Raw genomic sequence first — 21,592 nt, forward strand, 5'->3', positions numbered from 1 at the left:
AAAACCACGAATTGGATAAAATTATGGAAAGCTACGAAGTTACGAATAAACACGATGGAGCATGGATCGCGTTGGCGGCAGAGAAAGCTTAACGAAGGTCGGAAGTGCGAATCGCGAAGTCCTCTGGACTCAACTGACGGCACGAGCGGGGCTACCGAGACGGAGAGTGCAAAAGGGGGTGTCGGTGGGGGCGCGATACCACCCCGAGATAGAGAAAGCGCGAGAGAAAACGAGGTCGCGAGCGCGCGCGAGCGAGACGGAAGCGGCCGGACGCGCCGCCGCCTTGACGCTGTTTCCGCGATACCTTCTAGTCTCGCAATTCGGGGATACTCGGCCGAGCCAAGACGAAGGTGGAATGCAAAGGGAAAGCGGCACGCGGCTCCACCGAGGAGTAGACTCTTGGTCCAAGAAAAAACAAGACATCCCTATCTCTATCCCGAAGTCCCGAAAGAAGTAAGTGGAAATCGTTGTAGGTTCCCGGCCAACAAACATCGCTGCATCGAACCGATACCCGAAATTTCTTCTTGGTCTACGCGTTAAATCGTATATCCATGACACGAAATCTCGATTCGAAACGTGAAACGTCGTTGCAATAGTATGCCTCGGGGTATGTATCGCTTATTTGATGTGACAATGACAGAACTCGAAAATCACGAATCTAATTTATTTAAAATTTTTCTAATATATACGGCACAATCTAGCTCTGCTTAAAATAAATATTTTTTTAATTCGTAGACACAGTCTAAGCTAACTATATCATTAGTGTGTAATCTTAATCTCCAACGTTTTATTATATAATTAATCTCTTTGTATATTTGCATAACCGCGCAATGTTACAAACGCGAGAAGAAAAACTGGCGTCATTACCGTCATCCATGAAACTGAAGAATTACGATTATAGATACGCGAAGCTTTTCAGTCGTTAATAAGATTGTACACTAACATTTTATGTAGAGAGCAGAGGTATTTTTTAATTAGGAATAAGAAAAACAACTTTATCTTTGATAGATTTCCAAGTAATAATTCATATAATCGACTTCATATACCGGTGAATGTAATTAATATACGTCACAGTCGGTTCATTTTCGATTGAACATTTTGAACGCTAACACAGCAGATCGTAGATTACGGTGCATTACGCTGGCGCACATAAAAGCTTCCTAGCAGCACCCACTTCTGTAATATTCCTGCATATTTGCTTTGGATATAGGTCATGTCGAGATATCGATATGTAGGCGAACGCGATTTACCCGTACAAATTCACCGATCGAACTAACAATCAACAGTTTAATTTAGATAAATCAAGTATCCTGTTTAATATGACGCCATAACATTTTCAATGACCACATATAATAATTATTTAGGTTACATCTGACATAAAAGGTACATGTGGTAAAATGTTCTATGTTGAAGAAAGAAAAAGGGAAAATTGACATCTTCTTTGACATCGCTGCTTTTTGATCTTCCTTTGTGAAATTCTAATGACATCCTTAACTTCTTTCGATCCCATAAGTTCATTCTTTTCACTTTGGTGTAGAAGTAAGACTGGTTAGTTAATATTCAATAAAGAAGAAGATTATTGTACTTATTATAAAAGAATATGTCCCGAGAAAAAGTACTACGAGATTATTGTAAATTAATGCGGTAATGTAGTCGCCTTTTATTAACATCTGAACTTGGGACTATCAATAAGTAAAGCGTAGAGTTTGTAACAAAGAAATCAAAACGAACGATACGGGGACTGTAAACTTTGAAAAAATACCCTTGAAGAATGGTACAATAATTTGCGTTGAGAAAAAACACAATATGCATGAACGTTTAGCGAAAGAATTGGTATTCCAATGAATTAAAATGCAAGAAATATTCACATAGAGAATTCTCCATCTTCCATCTTACCTTACACACAATCAAGTTACCAATCAAGAATTTTCGAATCTTAACATTCAGAATTTACGATTCTACCCTAAAACTAACCGAGAATTCACCTCTGCTTGCGACGAAAGGGAGGTAAGTGGAATAGAAGCGGAGCGGACAGGATAATTAATTTTATCGGCATCGGAAGAAGAATTGCAGTTTCGTTGAGGATTTAGTAGGAGTCGCCGGCTAGCTTGAAGAAAGAGGAAGGCACGGCCGGTTGCTTCTGCAGTTCCTATCTGCTCCGTGCAGCGTCCTTGTTCTACCCCACGCCCACCGGCATCCCCATTAGCAAGCGCCGTGCCGCGACGAAAAGGGAGAAATTAAAGCGAAAATAAAGCGAAAGGCAAATAAAAATAAAAGTACCGCCCTCTCACTGGTGCTGGTGTTGCACTGTTCAGTCAGGTTGGACTGCTACCGGCGGCAGCTGCATGCATGAGACTCTGCAACAGTTTCATTTACCTACCCCGTAATTTCATAGTCGCTCTTCCTCACCTCCGCACCCCTTTACCTTTGTGCTCGCGCGCGTTTTGTCTGCGTGGTTCTAGTGACGAGGCCACTAACATGTTTTTTCGTTTATTTTTGTACTCTTTCTTCGTTTTGTTTAAGTGCATGTACGTTTATGTGGGCGTATAAAGTGTTTTAACATTAGAAGTTAATTGGCAACGGATGATATTGGATACAACAATTTAAGTGATGATGATAATTACATAGAAATTATGCTATACAATTATAATGGTACTTTCCTTTTTTCTACTTACATCGACAATGGAAACAGGATGAAGATAAAAGGATTTGCTACTTATTTTCCACTTACCTGAAACAAATAAAGAGAAACAAGATCAGCTTCAATGAGTTAACTGTTAGCGCAGAAAATCTAATATCAGCTATTTATACAGGGTATTTCTCACAATTTGGCCAGGTCGTTAAAACAACAGAAGATAAAACCTCATTAGGGGGAATTTAAATAGCTTCCAATGGTGCGACACTTCACGTGTCTCCTTAGAAAATGGAGCCATTTTCAAAACTTCAAAATTGTCTTTGCTTTTTCAAATTCTTAGCGTCGAATTTTTTCGACTGATAATCATCGGAATCTTTCACTTTTAAAGATATTCTAGCGAAAGACGCAGTGAAATTCCAAGTAACTTCTTCTTTTTTCATTCCTTACCATCCCTTAGGTAATTCACTTGAAACCCCCAGTACACGTAGGTAGGCGTTTTTTCATTCTCTGTATTCTCGCCATTCCACAGTCCATCAAATGTCCGTTTTATTGTGACCCTACATGGACGGAAGTGAAATTCACGGTCGAGGAAGGTGTTGGTCCTCGGTCCCTCATAATTCGATTCAGTGAGGCGCAGCCGCCGGTGCAAAGAGGGATTTTCGCGATTTCGTCTGAATTTAGTTAGGTGGGATGTGCATCAACCTGATAACGAAGTGTAGGTGCAGACACGGGCCTATCCCCTGTGATGACATTCTTACGTGTTTTTCCTAGTCTGCAGCGTTTTCTGTTTTTCTGTTTCCTTTGCGAACCTTCCCGGCCACGTAATTCTGGTAAAGTGACTTCGTTTTGGTAAATGTTTTATCCTCTTAACGAGTGTAGTTTGAAATGATGAATATTTTATAGTCGGCGCCGACTTTTGTATGTAGCCAGCGTTGATTAGGTTAGCATTAATGTAAATTGAAGAGACGTAGTAGTCTGTTGCGGTGAATTCTCAAAATTGAAAATTTGGAAAATTGCCTGACAACGAAACAGTGTTTGATGAGGGTGTGTGGAGGATATTACCACGAAATTGCTGAAAAAGATTTTAACAATAATTCATATCAAACATATACGGCATCGCACAGAAATATTACAATCCAATAATGGCAACTAATCACATTTGATTCGAATCAAACTGAATCAAGAATCATGTTTGATGTTGCCTCCGCGTCAGTCATTTATTACATTCATTTCTTCCATAGTTTAGAATTAAATCAAAATTAATTTCGCAATCAATTCTCGCGTATAACAGACGCGTTAAATATATTATCCCATAAGTTATTCCTACCACCTAGATAATGTAAAATCTCGACGTAGAGACCACGCACAAGCGAACAATGGCACTAGATGTCTACTAAGAAACATTCGAGGAGAGCGACGAAAATTACGCGCGACCAAGAGAGACAGAGAGCGGCGGAAAAGCCAATACTCCATATCCCTAAATCAGCGCAATAAATCTCCAAATTGAACGTGGAACGACAGCAAGGCTTTCGTCGTGTAACAACGGTGTGTGAGAGATATAGCTACACGAGGAGGTGGAATGGTTTAAAAAGAAGAAAAGCCACGTTGCACGAGCACATGTGTAGCCGCGAGTTATGCCCTTGGCTCTTTCAATATCGGCTGGAATAACTGGTCAGGCACGGATGACGGAGCGAAGGTTGCCTGAAAATGGGTGAAAAGAGGATGCTGAGAAACCGAGGGTATGGGAGAACCCCATGGTGCAGAGCAACGTCTCCGTAGTCGTCGTCGTCTCGCGTCGCTTATACCGGACTAATCGTTGAAATACGTGCAAATATTTATTTTCCAACTGTCACGAACAAGCCACTCTGCCCGGTTTCCTAGGTGATACCGAAGGCAAGGCAGGATAGGTACCTAGGTACCTAGGAGAGCTTCCGAGAAATACGACTGCTGGATGCATTCGAGGCTCCGTGCATCAGCACACACGCTCCCTATCCTCGCACCCGGCAACTTTTTATTTGTTTCCTTGCACAGTTGCGCGAGCGCACAGAAGCAAATCAAAATGTTTTCTCGAACTCGCTGCTCGACACTTTCCTTTTTTCGTGGTTGTCGCGGTGCAAAAGTGAGCCATTTGTCTTTTCGAATGGGCATCACCGTGTCGATCAGCGATGGTACGAGGACTTTCATGCGTTTACGGAAAATTTGAGAGTGTTGAAATGAAAAGAATGTATACGCTATGTATATGTTAATTAAAATGGTATTACGTTGGCGTATATGAAATGCTTTTCTTTGAAGTTGGAATTTAGCGTGTCAAATACCACACGTTCAATTTGTTATCTACTGTTATCGATGAATTATTAATGCATATTAATACAGATTAAAGGAGAGAAATTTATTATAAATCAATTCGAGGTTAAGTAGATGTAGAATAAAAATATGAAACTTCGTTATTGCGACTTTAAGTTCCACAATGGTTCCTGATAAAATGTAAATTCAGCATTTACGGAAGGTTAAAGACATTTCCTATCCCATCCGAGCAATCAAATCCGTAAATTATATTAAAGGGATTCATAAATGAAGAAGTTACACCAATTTCGTTCCAGTTCCTTTTGAATTCTAAAACTGTTAACTCTTATAGATCTGGAAAAATAAAATAAAATAATGGTTGAAAAAATATATTAAATGATATGGAAAATGCTTCGATTAGATGGGACAGATTGACAAATTTTCGAAATCGTTGCCAGAAATTGCTTTATTTGTCACTGTCGTTGTCATTGCGAAAACTTTTCAATCTGCACTCGTACGATATTTTAAAGAAACTGCATGCAATTCAAGTTTTATTTGATACACTTTTCCTCTCGTCAAACAACTTCCAGTCGTCTGTCCACGAAATTGCAAGACACGTAAATATTTTTAGCAACATTTTTGGAAACGGCTATCGATCCGACGTCGATTGGCCTTTGTCAACCGGCAAGCTTTGCAAAATAGATCGAGATCCAAAGGTCTCTCTTTAACGGATATCCAACAGAGAGACTGGCTAAACGGCATAACGTGTCGCCCTTTAAGGACGCCTCCGCAAGAATGCAACGCCATGGCGTCGACGTGACACGCATCGACGAAACGCGATTCACGGTGCATGCTAATGCCCGGCTGAAAATCTGAAACGTCAACTGGAGCAGCGTTGCAACGTGAACACGGGACGCCTACCGAGATTTCGTGGAGATTCAATTCGGTCCGTAGCGACGTTCTCCGCGTTCGTGACGATTCCAACCGGACGACCTGCTGCGAGACAGAGAGGGGCAAGGATGGGTTCAATTTGAACGTGTATTCCGTGCAACGAACATCGACAATGGCGCGATAAATCTGTAACTTTCGAACGAAGTCAGTGAATTTTCCGTAAAAGTGGAGATTTTTGTTTCGCATTTAACTCTTGGGGGAGAGGGGGCTATTATCGATGACATTTCGACTGATACGAATTTTATTTTGACGTTAGGTTGTGTAATAAATTCGTTCGTAATTCCTTAAAGAAAAAAGCGTTAAAGATTTTTAATTTGAGAGCGCTAAAATGTGTGTATTTAAAATTGTAAATATATAAGTATTTTTTAAAATATGAAATGTTGAATGAAAGTTTATTCTTGGTAAAATATTAGAAGTCAATTATCATTATTAGCGTACATTGCAATATTTGCTATGTAGTGTATTGACATGGTATATTGACATTGGGAAATCAATCTTAAACACAATTAAGGTTAACTCAATCGTCATGTTTATCCAAGCGCGTTTGCATGCTGCACATCCGCTTTTGCAAGAGAGTAAATCGCCTTTTGAAAGCTTTTAAGCTTTCTGGATCGAGTGGAACGCTGCTCTTGAAAATAACACTGCCAAAAAATAACTACGCTGTTTGTGGAGTGTGCAAACATCGGCATGATATTTTAGCAAGTTTGCATAAAACGAGATAATAACTTGCTATCAAAGATTCCATTTGTCTGATTTAAATGATCCCCCGCCATAAATAAACTGCCGAACGACATTTGTACAAAATTACATAAATTATTAAATTATAATTAATTTTCTGCAGAAATGAATCATTAAAAAATTGTATAAATTATTTCAACTGCATCGCGCTGCAAATAAATTTATGATTCATATTATGTAAAGTTACATCAAATATTCAATTATACCGATTTTTTTAAGGAAAATTAGACATTAACATATGTTTCACAGTGTACGTTTGTTTTTAAATAAAACAATTCTTAGTAAACTGGAAATTTCAATTTTTCTTCCATCTGTCTGAATTCAACTTTTCAAGAAATTACTTCGTATATACACGCATATAACGTTTTCATAAATACGAGATTTTTCTTTCGGCAAAATATAATATAAATCTTTTAGTAATAATTATATACAGGTTTTTCATTTATCCGAATGAAGTATTTCTATTAACTGTTTTTCTTATAAACTACGGTTTTGCTGACGCGAGGCTTTTTCACTGGCGACATATAATATGACACTCAGATCTATCCAGGTTGTTATCGTTTGTTGGATAAGTTTCATTTGACGAGAGATTTTTCATGCGGGCATGAAACGATTTCATTTGGAAAATACCACAATAAAGTGATCTTTTGTTGTCTGTTACGAGATCCTCGCGGCTCGAGAACTTTTTATTACTTAAAATGCTAGCCCATCGTTCTGTTTTAATGTGGTAGATGCTCAACTTTCAAAAGTTCTCAATATTCTTGCAATTTACTCAACAAGCTATCTTTTATCACAAAGCAAAATCTTCTCAATAGAACTTTAGATACAATGTAAAATATACCCACATACAACGAAATGTGAGCAGTATACAATCATTTCCACGAAACTGAACTTCAAAGCGTTCCTTATGGTTTTCATTTTGTATATTTAATCAAAGCAATTTCCACATCATTCGTTATACTACTTTTTCAACACTGCTTTGTTTCGTTATTCCAGACTTGTAAGAATTATCAGTTTTGAGTTTTTACTAAACTTCTACTGAAATTCAAACTTCAAGCAACAGTTCATATGTATTAATGAACCGTCCGTCATTCGATCAATATGTTTTTTATTCGTAAAACGACACTCGACGAATGACGATAGCGCTTGATTCGTTGGAATATCGTTAATTACATAGAGAGGAGCGATAGTACGCGACACACTGTTTGAACGAAACAATGCAGAACAAAACCGTGCAAGCCGGAATGATATTCTGAATAATTCCTCCGCACTTCCGCGCCTACGACTCCGAGCGAACCGACTGAATCCGTTCATAGAGTTTTAGCCTCTCTGGCGTGCATTATTCACTAGGCTGAATATTTAAATCACAGACGGGAAAAAGAGAGTTCCGACGAAACTCGGTTTAACATGAGTGGCGATACACTCGCTACGTCTAGGCATTTACTTATTTAAAGAGTGCAACACCGACTATGTCGCAAACGGAACAGTTTCCAAGCCTATCTGCATTATAGAAAAAAGGTTTAAGGTGCTGGCAATTCCAAAAACCGTTATTCCCCAGGATTATAGTATCTGAAACTTCAATGCAGCTTTCGTTTGAACATCGAATAACATACTCTCCCATTAAATGATCTTTTTTATTACGTTTCTACGTTTCAAATTCACGATACCAGGGAACAGTACGATTTTAAAAGGTTTCGATTACCTAAACGCTATGATAAATTACTGAGAACTGATGAAAATAAGATCTTGAAAATACAACAATTCTAATAATTCAGAGCGGTGTACGCGTTGTGTAATAAATTTATATTGACAAACACTTCAATATGGTGAAAATTCTTTCTGTTTAGTTATGAAGACAAGCATGATATACGGCTTTCTTCACGTTTCTCCTATTAGAAGAGTAATAAAATTCGATTATACGTATGATGACGTATCCGTATTAATTGCGAAAGAATTGTATCGATTCCCCCTTTTGGTAAAACCAAAATGTGTTGCACTTTGAAATTGTCATTGTTAGCATAATACATTCATATGAATTAAAGTACTCGAAAGACTTTAAACGACGTTCATCTGAAATCGGTGTAAGATGAATTAATTTCCAAAAGTTCGTATATCTCTGTCGACGCGTAAGACCAGTGCAATATTCTCCTTAAGACAAGATTGGCATCCACAGGTAGGTAGGCGTGCGCTCGGTGTCCAATAAAAAGGTAACTCCGAGGCGAGAGTTTCTATATCTAGGCTCGTAACGTCACGATAAATTCCATTAGTAGAATTTACCGTGCACCTATAGCGCACCGGAGAACACCTAAATCAGTAGGGGCAGTGTTTCTCAACCTTAGCTCTGCTGCATGCCTCTACAGCTTTATACGGTTCTTCCGACGTTCATTTAACGCAACAGTGACATAAGCCGGAAACGACGATTTTAGGAAAACGAATTTCAACTTTTCGAATTACGTACGTTGAATCGAAATTGCACACCCGCAACTGTGAAGATAGAGTGTCATCTTTTATCTCGAATTCCCTTTAATTCGTTCCACCATATCAAATATTACAAAGCAAATGCGAATTGCGACGTCGTAATAATCGAGTTCGCGCGAACAGCTCCCTCTAAGTACCGAATAAAACCTTTTCTCCCCGCTGCCCCGGAAATTAGGTCATGGAAATTAGCAGACAATTGAGTTCCAACTTGCACTTTTCGATACCGCGCTAACCGAGTTTTGATTGTCGAGATTTATCGCTTTAATTATCCCGAGAAGAGAAAGTACGTTTAACCAAACGCGTTTTTGCCAGCCGTGTTAACATTTGCGTTGATTTTGCGAAAGAAACGTTAATGCGCGTGTTCGAAAAACGTTCAAAAATGGCAAAAATTTCAAATACAAATGAAGGATAGAGGCACGAGTTCTCTTAATCAACGGAAGTCGATAAAAGTTAATAATATCGGCGAAAATATAGTAGATATTCTATTGATTAATTCTATCGATAAAAATCTCTCTCGAACAAGGAAGAATTGAGAAAAGTGATATTTTCTGCTCCGTCTTAGATATCAATGAACTTCCTTTTTTTTTTAATATAGAGGTATTAGAAGTTGTATTGGTTTTTGCAAAAAAAGAAAAAAAAATGAAGGAGAGGAGACACAGAGAAAAGCGATGGTTCGCAGCGAAAAGTGAGACAAACATCATAAACTCCTTCAACTTTGTCGATTGCGTATTATTATGCAAACAATTTTGGAAAGTTTCAGCGGCGAAACGGGTAGGAAGAAATAATATCGCGGTAGTTGAAGTAGGTAAAAAAGGTTAAATTCTTCCGCGCGTCTCTCTGTCAGCGCCGCCGTTATTCCGCTCTCTGAAAGTTTGTTTGGATCGATCTCCTTGGTTTCATTTCGCACTAGACGTAAGTGTACACAAAGAAGTGAAAAAGCAAGCGTATATACGTTTCATCGACGAGCCTGAAACGACCCCGGGGATATCAACTACGTAGAAGCGTTATTTATAAAACGACGTCTTGCAGAGTTTCTTCGAGGCCAAAACATCCACCATAACCAATATAGGTCTCACATTATTTACTTAATAAACGTTACCTTCTTAAAATCCGTTCGATCCTTCAATCTGTATATTGCTCCTTATCCTCCTAACTAATTAAACAGAAAATTGACGGTCCTTCGATAATTACTTTTCATCATATTCAAATGTTCGTCAATAAAAATTCCAATAGAAGCCGCCATAGTCATATTCTACACCTTTGAATCGGTAAACATTTATTAAAAAAAAATGGACGTACAAATTCGTCCTTGAATTTCAATGTAGCTTTACAAATAACTTCGACACGCTGCAGTTTTGTACAGGTTTCCCAAACTTTTGGAAACAACTGTAGACCAACTATTGCTCCTGAGATCCTTCTCACAGGATGTTCAATGGTAATTAATCGAGGACGAAGAACGACCTTAGAAAACAAGGTAAAAGGATCGGTGAACGCTAAAGGGCGAAGAGCTCGTACATCAGGATCCGCAGCGTGGATGGGGTAATAAACCGGTGGAGAATGGGCGAACGTGGAAAAAGATACGTGAAAGCTGGTAAATAATACGATAAAAGCGCACCGGTGTGCCTGCAACGGTGGGAGGAAATTTGTAAACGAAGTAACGCCCGATAATCTCGACGCAGCTATAGTTTTCGCGTGCAGGAGGACGTTCTTCCGCCTGGGCTAGAGACTAACGACGTCCTCGCCCTCTTATCTGCTTGGTCACGTAGACCTCGAGCAGTAGAGGATCGTCGTTTTCTAGCTAGTGCAGTCACCAGTCTCGTGTCCCACCCCTTCTTCCTTTTCCTCGTTTCGTCTCGGGCCTCCGATCCTTCTTCAGAACGAGGCAAAATGCGAGGACATGGGGGGATAAGAATCGCTGGCGTTCTCGGTTAATTTAGCTCGCTAGGAAGCGCCGTAAATAGGAAACGTCCAGGTGACTTCCGGAATCTCCCTTAGTACTCGAAACGTGACTCCGACGCCTGCATCGACTTTGCACCCCCTTTTGCCGGCGTCCAAACCATTCGCACAGAGGGCAGTGACGTACGATATGGTGTAATCACCTGACCAAGTGATACCTGCATTGCGCAAGCGCCTATCCATGGAATATTCATGCACTGCAGTTTCTACCTTCCTGTCTTTTACCAATCTCTGTCTCGCGGGCGATGCGTCGAATTTCAATGAAATTTCGCGTGAATCGTTTACGATAAATATACGGTAGCACGGTAAACGTACGATAGCTCGCCAAAGTATTTGAACACTTACCATTATCACAGAACAGTTTCATGGATTATATTTGCTTCTCGATGATAAATAGTCTCTAAATCGCATAAGTACTTAAGTTTAGATAAAAGTTCACGGTAGAACCGAATTTTCCAAATGACCTACTAAAGCGACGTATTAAAAAATAAAGTACTTATGCGATTTAGGGACTATTGAAAGAGAATTTCTTTAATTTATTTTATCTTTAAATTTATTTTATTTTAATTTAATTTATCTTTAAGGAGAATTTAGGAAAAACGTCGAAATTCGTTTATAAAGCAGATTTCTTTTGGCAAGAGGCGAATTTTATCTGTCTCGTCCATCGAATATTGTATAGATGTATAGTCACGTTATTATTTATCATGATCAATTATCCCTTGTCGGATTATCTCGTGCACTCATAACCAGTGGCTCTATTCTTCTTTACGATTTTGTGTTCAAGTCTGGATGTGTCGTATATATATAATGATTCCGTTGCGAGTAGCCATAGCTAGTATCGTAAGGGCATGTTTATGCTGAAACTGAGATAAAGGGCCGCTACGAACGCTACTTGGAGAAAGCACGGAAACAATGGAACCATGTTGCTATCGTTGCACCGTTGCTTGCACCTTTGGTATAAACACAGCTCGTGTAAATATTTATCTGGAATTTTTTCTCTCGACTGTTCATTCCACGTTATTTTAGATGAATTCCGTGCCATGGTACTATCTTTTTATTTACTCGTTTGCTTGTTATGATAATGAAGGATCAAAATGTGTTTATTCAATTTACGATAATTGGTTACGATATAACCACAGAAACAACATTTGCTCGTCAAAGGCTATTAAAAAATAATTATATGTACAGAGAGTCTGAAGTTGTTCTTGTTGTGAGTCTATTATTTTGTGAATACAATACAGTTTTCTTTTTTATGCCAATTATGCAATTTCTAAGAAAATGTTTCACGTAAAATCGGAAAGAAAAATCGTTCATATCGATGATAAGCTTTTCATATTTTACTCGAGCCTGTAATATCTATTTTCTAACGTCAGAAAGATAAAATTAGTTGGTAGAATTTTTAGTTGGTAGATGATCATGAATTTTGTTTCTGATTATACTCCACTCTCGAACTAATTGCGTTCTGAGAATAGAGACAGGGTACACAAATCACAACAAAGTTGATGCATTAGCACGACATCATTCTGAACCTTGTATAACATGCACGCTGTTCCAACATCGAAAGCATTCCTCTTAAAGCGCGATGGTTTATACGGTAAACGAAACTTGAAAATCAGAGTCGAGATTAATACGATGGCGCGTAACATGGAAAATTGTTTTGTGAAAATATCACTCGTGATATAACAAATTTTATTCGTATAAAGAAATGAAGTATATCATTCGAATAAGTAATATAAAAACTATTCGGAAAATTATTTTATGGAATTATTACTCGCAACAGATTCCATTCAAATAAAGAATGATAAAAATTTATGTCGTTAATTGGAAAATTTATTCTAAGCTTTAATAAATAAAGAAACAAATGATGAATAAAGAGACGAACTTTGATTCGAAGAGAATTCACACAGAAAATATTAAAAATAGATTCCTCGTTATTTTCTTTGTAGAGAATTCGATATTATTAATTATTTATCGAACGTTACCGACTTAATTCTAATTAGAACGTTCGATCTTTTGTTCTCGATATACGAAGCGCGCAACTTTAAACGTAAAAAATCTGGAAACACGTTTTTCAATTTCCTATTCAACGCTTCCGTGTCAAGTGGCTGGCAGGGGCCAATAATTCAGCAGGTCGCTGTATTTAAACGAAACGGATACGTGGAAAGCTTCGAAAGGAACAAATGAACAGATACGATCCTTTAAAAAGGCATCGTCTTTTAAATTAACCAAGCTCCAGGGAAAATTGATATTTCCGATAAAGCTACAGTTCGCTCTGCTTAATCGACCCGTTCATTAAATCACTTAATACAGCTTCGATTCTTCTTATTTCCAATAAACTTGCATTGTACACTGAAATATCGCTTAACAAACATCACCGTACGCGATATCTACCTATTCGCTAGATGAAAGTCAAAGATAAGAAGTAATCTATTAATTAATTTGTTCTATTAATTTGATATAAAATTATATCGGAAATTACAGAATCCTAAAATTTGTTCAATGCCAAAAAGATAACAGGATATTACTGATGCTTGCGTTGGGGATGGGCATTGTATTTTATACTTTGTATACTTTTTTTTCTTAATAAATGTAAAAGTGGATAAACTGTGTTACATGTTAACAATACGCGTTCTAACGTGTTAACAAAATTCTTAGGGCTAACGTTTTTATTACAATATTTTATATCTAAGATATCTGTGTATGTACGTTTTTGTGATTACACATTTACGAAGTTATTTAAAAATTAAATCCTGAAATTCAACTTTAACTATCTCACTAGCACCGTAGATCTTCTAAACGCTTTCGTTTATAAACAGTCTCCGAATTCCCTAAACCTAAACTGCACGATAAATCCTCCTGTACGAAAGGAAGAAATCATTAGGCGCGATAAAGAGAGTACACGTTGTACTCTCGGAGAATTAGAAGACCGGGTCGTAAATCTCTCTGGACGAAAAATAAGAAAGGGCAGGAGGGATGAGTAGCCGTCGAATCACTGCGCGCGAGGAGAAACGTGTTAAGGAGGATGGCCCGTCGCATCGTGGCGATGAGAATTTATGGGCTGTTCTCGAATCGCGAATACAATTTAAGCGCTGTTGATCCCGCCGTGACAAAGTGGCTCGCATGATGGATGCGGCCGTGCTTGCGTTTGTTACGTTGTCGTTGAACAGAGACGAAAATCAGGGGTGACAAACTACAGAGAGAAATACTGAAAGAGTGTATGTGCGTATGAAAGAGAGAGAGAGAGAGAGAGAGAGAGAGAGAGAGAGAGATGGAGAGACATCGACGAGAGTAGAATGTACCGGACGAACTATAAACAGAAAGGGTCGGAGAAGCAAACAGCAAGTGAAAAGAAGAGACGGTTACAGAGACAGGGGGAGAAACGATGACATAGAAGGGGTGGAAAATGACGAGAGGGTTATACCGTGACATCCTATTTAGTCTGTAATTCGCGATCTATTCATCTCGCCGTGCTCACGCCTCTATTGATGACGCTTTAGAATCCTTAACCACGATTGCGAATTAAATATCGAAATAACGTTGATGGGAATGTTGATTAAATATTAGGTTGTCTAAAAAGTTTCTTTCGTTTTATAAGGAAATAATAGACGCACAATGTGTTTTGTTTTATATTAATTTATTAAATTATGCATGAATATAATAATAGAAATATAACGAAATAGATCATACCTAATTCAATAAAATAATATAAAACAGAAATTGTTGTCCATCTATTATCACCTTATGAAACGAAAGAAACTTTTCGGACAACCTAATACATCTAGGTAATTGAACCTGCGCATTATTTAAGATTAGAATTATAGAATATAAATGCCCATCTGTATTTATATTTTGATTCTATATGTTTATTTATTTTTTTAAACCAAAGTTTCACAATTATATGACTGCAGTAACTAATTTGTAGTCTTACGTAGATTCTAATTTCTCTGATTTCTTTGATATGCTTGGAGGATTACGAGCAAAGCGAGAGGGTTACACGAGAAGGCCGGTGCAGATTCTTAGGGCAGCTCCTTGAATTTTGCATGTGACCTGAACAAACTTGCTGCATAGGGTATGCAGGAATGTAATACAGGAGAGCGCAGCTCATACCTCTGACTTAAGAAGCTGCCTTGTAATCCTATGGCCTCTATTTGAAATCTGTCGTTCTCCCAAGTTTACGATACGTCATTTGTATCGAAGAGTCTTGCAGTTCTCTTTGTTCCAGAATTTGGACCTTTCCTTGGCCCAAAATAAATGAAACAAAGAAAGTCGAAATGGGACAAGTATGTATATAGTAAGATATATTCCTTATGAAACATACAAATTATAAGCTCAATGTATGTCCCAAATTTTTGCACTTAGTGTTGGAAAAAATCAATGTAATAAAAATTAAAATAGAATTAAACAAAAGTAAGACCATATGTAAAGATGAAAACGACTGCACGAACAAAACGAATTAGACCTTGATAACTATAAATAATAAATAGATGGTTGAACTTGGACAAGTACCTTTCGAGCTTCAAAGATTCACAATGTAAATCGATAAATGTGCGATACGTAAATCTATCAAATAGTTCGTATAATTCGTATCTAATGTTTTCAAAACTCACGGTATCATTGTAATTGATTCGAAGGAAACGTCGCAATTACCATCACTAATAAAATCCATATACAATCGAGGCATCACCGTAATTTCTAAAATAATAACGAACACCAGGCGAGAAATATTTTCCAACAGAAATAAAGTTCAGCGGCGAAGTTAATAAAATATTCCTGCTGAATCTCTCGATTTTATTTTCCGGTCGCGGTATTGTACTGCGAGATATGGAACGTTTGAAAAGCGCGCGCACGCGCGCGTACTAATAAGCAACAACGTGCCGATAATCCTGTTCGAACGAAATTGTTCCGTATACTTGGCAATTATTCTGCGGCTCGTGAAATTTTCGTATTACCGGGAAAGATGCATCGCATTATGACTGTTATACGACGCGTACGTACGGAATCAGACCCGCGCGTTGATATAACGCAGCGTACGGACAATTTCTCCCAGGAAACATTTCGAACACAACGCCAAGGCAGCCGCGTAGTTAGCGTTGAAATACCTGTCGTTAACTAGAGCAATCTAGCCCCGAGCATACGAAGAACGTAGTCACGAGGGAGTCGAATATATCGTCTCCGTACTTGCGCGCGACTTCGCGAGTACGTGCGAATGTTTCATGAATAAACGCTTATTCGCTACATTTCCGTATCGAAAGAAGGATAACTTGATCATGTTCTTGTTCGTTCCTCCTAAACTTTTTAAAAATACACGAACTGTCTACAAATCAAAATGATCAATTACTTTTTTTGTATTATATTAACGTTTTACAATTTGTTAGATAGTACAAGGAAGCATTTGATTGTTTCTTATCTTATATAATTTCATCAATTTTCTCTACCTTCTGTTTCATGAAGTTGACCGATTTGATAAATAAGCAGCTGATGTAGTCTTGATTTTCGATAATTCGACATTATCTGTATTCTCATTTATCAAAGAGCTTAACCGAGTTAATATATCCCAACAAAAATCCCTTGATTACAATCTTCCTTTCATAATTACAATTCCCCTCTCACCGTGATATTACCTTAACTTTATGTAAGGAAACTACGTTTCGCGGTTCGTCAGCGATCCAATGGTCCACATACCAAAGTACTTCTCGTATTCTTTGACTACAGGATAGTCGGAAAGCATTAATTTGGCCGGTATCTGGTAACCGAAGACTACTGGGAATACGGTCTTCGACAACGATCTTTCTTCTGTCGTTTCTTTTAGACCGACTTTAGTCGTAATATCATGAACGTTAACTTCTTTCTCTCTCTCTCTCTCTCTCTTTCTCCTCGATATCCGTGGCCCGTGGTCGAGATTCAATTTGCAAAGGCCATTTCGCTAATTGCGTAAGTACCGGACCGCAGTCACGTGTGGCTATAACTCGATCGTGCCTTCCGAGTGTGCTACCCTCTAGAACGCTAAAATCCAGTCGCACGTATTCGCGGAAACACGTTGAGCGTAACTGGCTACGCGATACGTTTATCCGGTTAAGTGTTAAATTAAATTTGACTTTTAATACCGTCGATTTTTTTGTAGCGGCTTCAAATACATTTTGCACGCTTATGCGTTTATGGGAAATGCTTGGAATACACGTAATACACAAACATGTCTAAAATGTAGAAAATATACTACTCGTTATAAAATTTGAGAAGTAAAACGATCGTTCTGCTAGATTTCATTTTTAAAATAATATCCCTACAGAAATTGATAATTTTATATTTGAATTGAAATTAAATATGTGTGCCTTTTGGTTAAATTAAATATGATTTTTCTAAATGCAACCGCAACAGCAATCCTGATTATAATTTGTTCCAGACTACGATTCGTTCGCACATAGTGTTGCTGGAAAAGAAATTAATCGAATCGCTCGGGTAATTCCACGTAATTGAACAAATATGGTTTGTTAATTAATTTCCATGTCTTTACATTCGATATGTATATGTGTGTACGTTTGTTAGGTAGGACGATAAATCTCCGAATGGCGATATTAAACTTTCCTGTCGAGCGAAGCTTTGAAATATATTGGAGGCTTGGCTGTGCGGAAAAATTAACTGTACGGATGTACCGTAATTACTTCGATTGTAACCGTTTGCCAAGCGAATTTCTCTCTCTTTCTCTCTCTCTCTCTCTTTTTCTCTCTGCTTTAGTTGTGTTCCAAACGATAGGAATTTGCATAAATATTCGCAGTACACCAATCACAAATAAAAAGAAATCTTACTAAACATACAAATTTCCTGTGGTAGAGCGTACCTTGTGCTATCTACACATAATATAACATGGAACGATCGGGTTGAAACTGGAATAGGTCAAGCGTAAAATAAAATTAATAACAATATCGTTGTTCTAAAAAGACTGCCGACAAACAACATCGCGTTTATACGGCAAACATTTCTCTGGTGTTGCATCTTTGATAACTAAATGGTTATATTTAATGGAATTACGGTGATCGGTATTACACGTTAACGCTGTCAATACAACGTTAGGCTTCTCTTGGATAAAGAGGTGGAAACCAAGAGAGAAGAGAGGGAAAGGTTGGACGAAACGATCTTCAAAACAAATCCTCGGCAAAGCTTGAAACTCCTTCCAGAATTACCGACTCGGATTTACTCGCCGGAGCTTTCAAGCCGAGCTTTCTCTGTTCTTCCGTTCGGAAAGTGCACGGCCAACTTTCCCAACGAACGAGTGATTCGATATTAATGCCGTTACGAGTTCGCGCCTTACTAACTCCCATATGGGACGGTCGTTCATGGATCTCTCGCGGCCGGAAGTGGAGGAAACTTTGTCGCGAGACAGATCTTTCTCTCTCTCTCACCCTCTCTCTCTCTTTCTCTCATTCTGTCATCTAAGTAGAACGTTTCCTCGCAGTAATTAATGGCCAACTATTCCCCCAGTCTCTGTTTCAATATCACGATTCCACGGACACTTTCACCGATGCCAATTCGTCCGCGAAATCGCGTCTCGACTGAGACGTCTAGTTCGATTATCGACCAGGTGCAAATAATTTCATTGACGGACGTAATGGCTTTCACGGGTTTCGTAGGTTTCTCTTTTCTAATAACGATGAGATAAATTGAGTTTGATTGATTGTTTGGAAATTCGTCGAGGAATTGCTTAAAGAAACAATATTCCGAAATCGATGACTCAGATTTTTCAATTAGTAAAGTAATTTTTTGATATTAATAAATTGATTTCGATATTCGAATTATATTATATTATTCGACAAATTTTATTAAAGAAATGATTTAATTCTAAGCTATACAATTGTTTACAACAAAAAAATAACGCGATAAAGCTGTTTCCTTTTTTAAATACGAGATAACATCGATTGAACATTCTGCAGCCAGTTATTATTATAGTAAATTGTTATGGTAAATTTTTTTACACAAGATTCGTTTTCCCTTTAATATCAAAGAAAAGAATTCTCTGTGCTGTTTTATTCGAGGGAATGCCATGATATTACAGCATAAACTTTCTTTTCTTTTCACATTTACGATATTTCCTTTTTCCTTTTCCAGCGTTTATAGTATCTGTTTAAAAGATTTTCAAGTAGATATTATGTATGCAGATGTTATATTATCAAATATTTTAAAATTCGGATAAGTAAACGGATGATAACTAGAAAGATTCGAAATTAACGAAAACCGAAGTTTTGCAAGATTCTGAAGTTGTTCGCATAATTTGCAACAATTCCTACAATCGCGAAGCCTGCGGTTTTACAAAATTTCCGCTCAGGTACAGCCGAACAGGTGCAAAGAATAGTAGCTCTGGGATATCCTCGAAGACAGTTTGTCGCGAAAGTTTCGCGTAGTCCGTGGAAAGTGCTTCTTTTTCTCCAAAGGCTCTCTCAATTCTACTCCATGCGTAACAAAATGTGTCTTCGAATAATCGTATGTTCTTCTTCCATGCCAAAATTTGTCACATTGAATTACAGATAACTACAATTTTTCACAAACGTACGCAGCTCTTTCCTTTTGACTTTAATTTGAAGACGAAATATTTTAACTTTATAAGTCATTGCGTATAACAAGATATTAAAATCGTTAAGATATTTCTATTTGGTAGACAGTTCTACATTTAACAAATTATTGAGATATGTATAATTTTGTGTACTAGACTAGATTGGCCGTGTAGTAGTGACACACGTATGTGAATATGAATGTGTGGAAGTATGTGTGTGCGTGGCGTCTCGAAAAACAGATGAATATAACTGTTCCGTTGGCAGTGTGGTATGGAAGATGGTGAGATAAAGAGAATGCTGAAACGCGTGCAAATGTATATCGACGAAGACTCTGGAAATCGTTTATTAAATAAATTTAAAACTATTTTAATATGAATTCTAAGTGTAACCTTAGTGTTTCTTTACTTTTATTTCGGCAATTAAGATTCACAATTCTCAACACAAATTAATTCTTATAATCGAAATTAGTATGATATAATATACTTCCCGGAAACACAACTTTCGCAATAGTTCTCAAACGCTAATCGATCATAAGTTTCAGAAAAATTAGTAGTCGAATGATTTCGATCTGGTTCCACCGTTTATACCTGAACGTCTATAAGTGTGCAAATCGTATTTGAAACTGCGGGCCCGACATCTCTTTTTCCGTATTCGTAATTACTTAATACATTATTAATAGACGGCTGACTTTACATAAGCTCCAGGGGAAAGTCGGGAAATTTCGAGACGAGAAGTTAAGCAGATTGCCGAGACTGGACATTTGCATACCGCCACTTCCACAACGACGACTTCTCCACCGTCGTCTCTTATTTCTCCTTGGCGCTTCTCGTGCGCGCACAGAACCCCAACGAAGACGAAGAACCGCCATCGCGTCATCGAACGAGTCTCGTGACTTTTAAGAGGCATATCTTTCGATAATGAAATCGGGACGTTCCGAGGAAAACAGGGGCGTACCGGCCAACTTCGAACCGTGAACGAATGAAAAGAAACCACCGGTCCGATATTAAAATTGCTGGAGGAATAGCGACGTAAGATACCGTTTATCGATGAGATCCATTGTTGCAACACGATTTGACTATGAATTAACTGGACAATTATTCAAAAGTGGTTAATTTCAGAATATGAAATTACGCTCCCTTTAAGTGGATATAGTTACAATGGTATAGTTACGTTTGATTTGCGAATTAGCTGAGATTCATACAGAAGCAGTTGATTTGAGAATATCGAATTATTTATTCTTTAAGTAGATATAGTAATATTTGACTATGAATTAACATTTATTATTAGTTTTAACAATTTTTCTATTTTCTAATGAGAACGTCGCCATAGCACTTTGGATTCCCATTTGTCAAATGGTTCTGCACCGATATTTATACGAAAGTTTCAAATATCAAAGCTTCGAATTTACATATACGTTTACTGAATAATTGAAGTATTGCCAACATAAAACTTATATATGTAGGTGTATTAAAATTCCTATGAAATGGTTTGACATTTCTGCAATATTTTTCTGAACCATTGACCCAAATTGTTTTTAAATACAGAAGTAAAAATAATGGTTTACCTCTGTTTGCTGTAAGTAGAATAAGGCTACATAGTCAGGACGAATTAAAGAAGAATAACACAATATAAAAAAATAGACAAATTATATGAAGTTAGAGTATTTTGTTGGCGGAGAGGATGACGCTATTATTCGATGGTGGAGAAGGGGGGACGCAATGGATATCCAAGACTAGAGAGGAGGACAACGAGACTCTGATGCAACTTTAGTGGTAAATTGCAGGTAATTTGCGAGAGAGGTGGTCGACCGAGCAGTTAGCAAGCCAGCAACCACCGCCAGAACAACAGACTCGCTCGTTCAATGTTCTGCAGTTACCTGAACGTTAGCTTACAAAGGGTTAAAAGGAGCTCGCCGGACGACGCATACTGTTCCATTTACATCGAAGCCATCCTCTCAAACTTCGCGCCTTGTTCAACTCCTAATATCCGACGAAAAGTGCACGTGTAA

General features: G+C 37.9%; 1 protein-coding gene across 4 annotated transcripts in view; it reads right to left on the reverse strand.

The window, feature by feature from the left end:
* The window catches only part of LOC100642498 (teneurin-m), a 653,003-nt gene that overhangs the window by 569,936 nt on the left and 61,475 nt on the right, over positions 1 to 21,592 (reverse strand). The gene's annotated exons all lie outside the window — the stretch shown is intronic.

This window comes from Bombus terrestris, chromosome 11 (assembly GCF_910591885.1).
Source record: "Bombus terrestris chromosome 11, iyBomTerr1.2, whole genome shotgun sequence".
Taxonomy (NCBI): domain Eukaryota; kingdom Metazoa; phylum Arthropoda; class Insecta; order Hymenoptera; family Apidae; genus Bombus; species Bombus terrestris.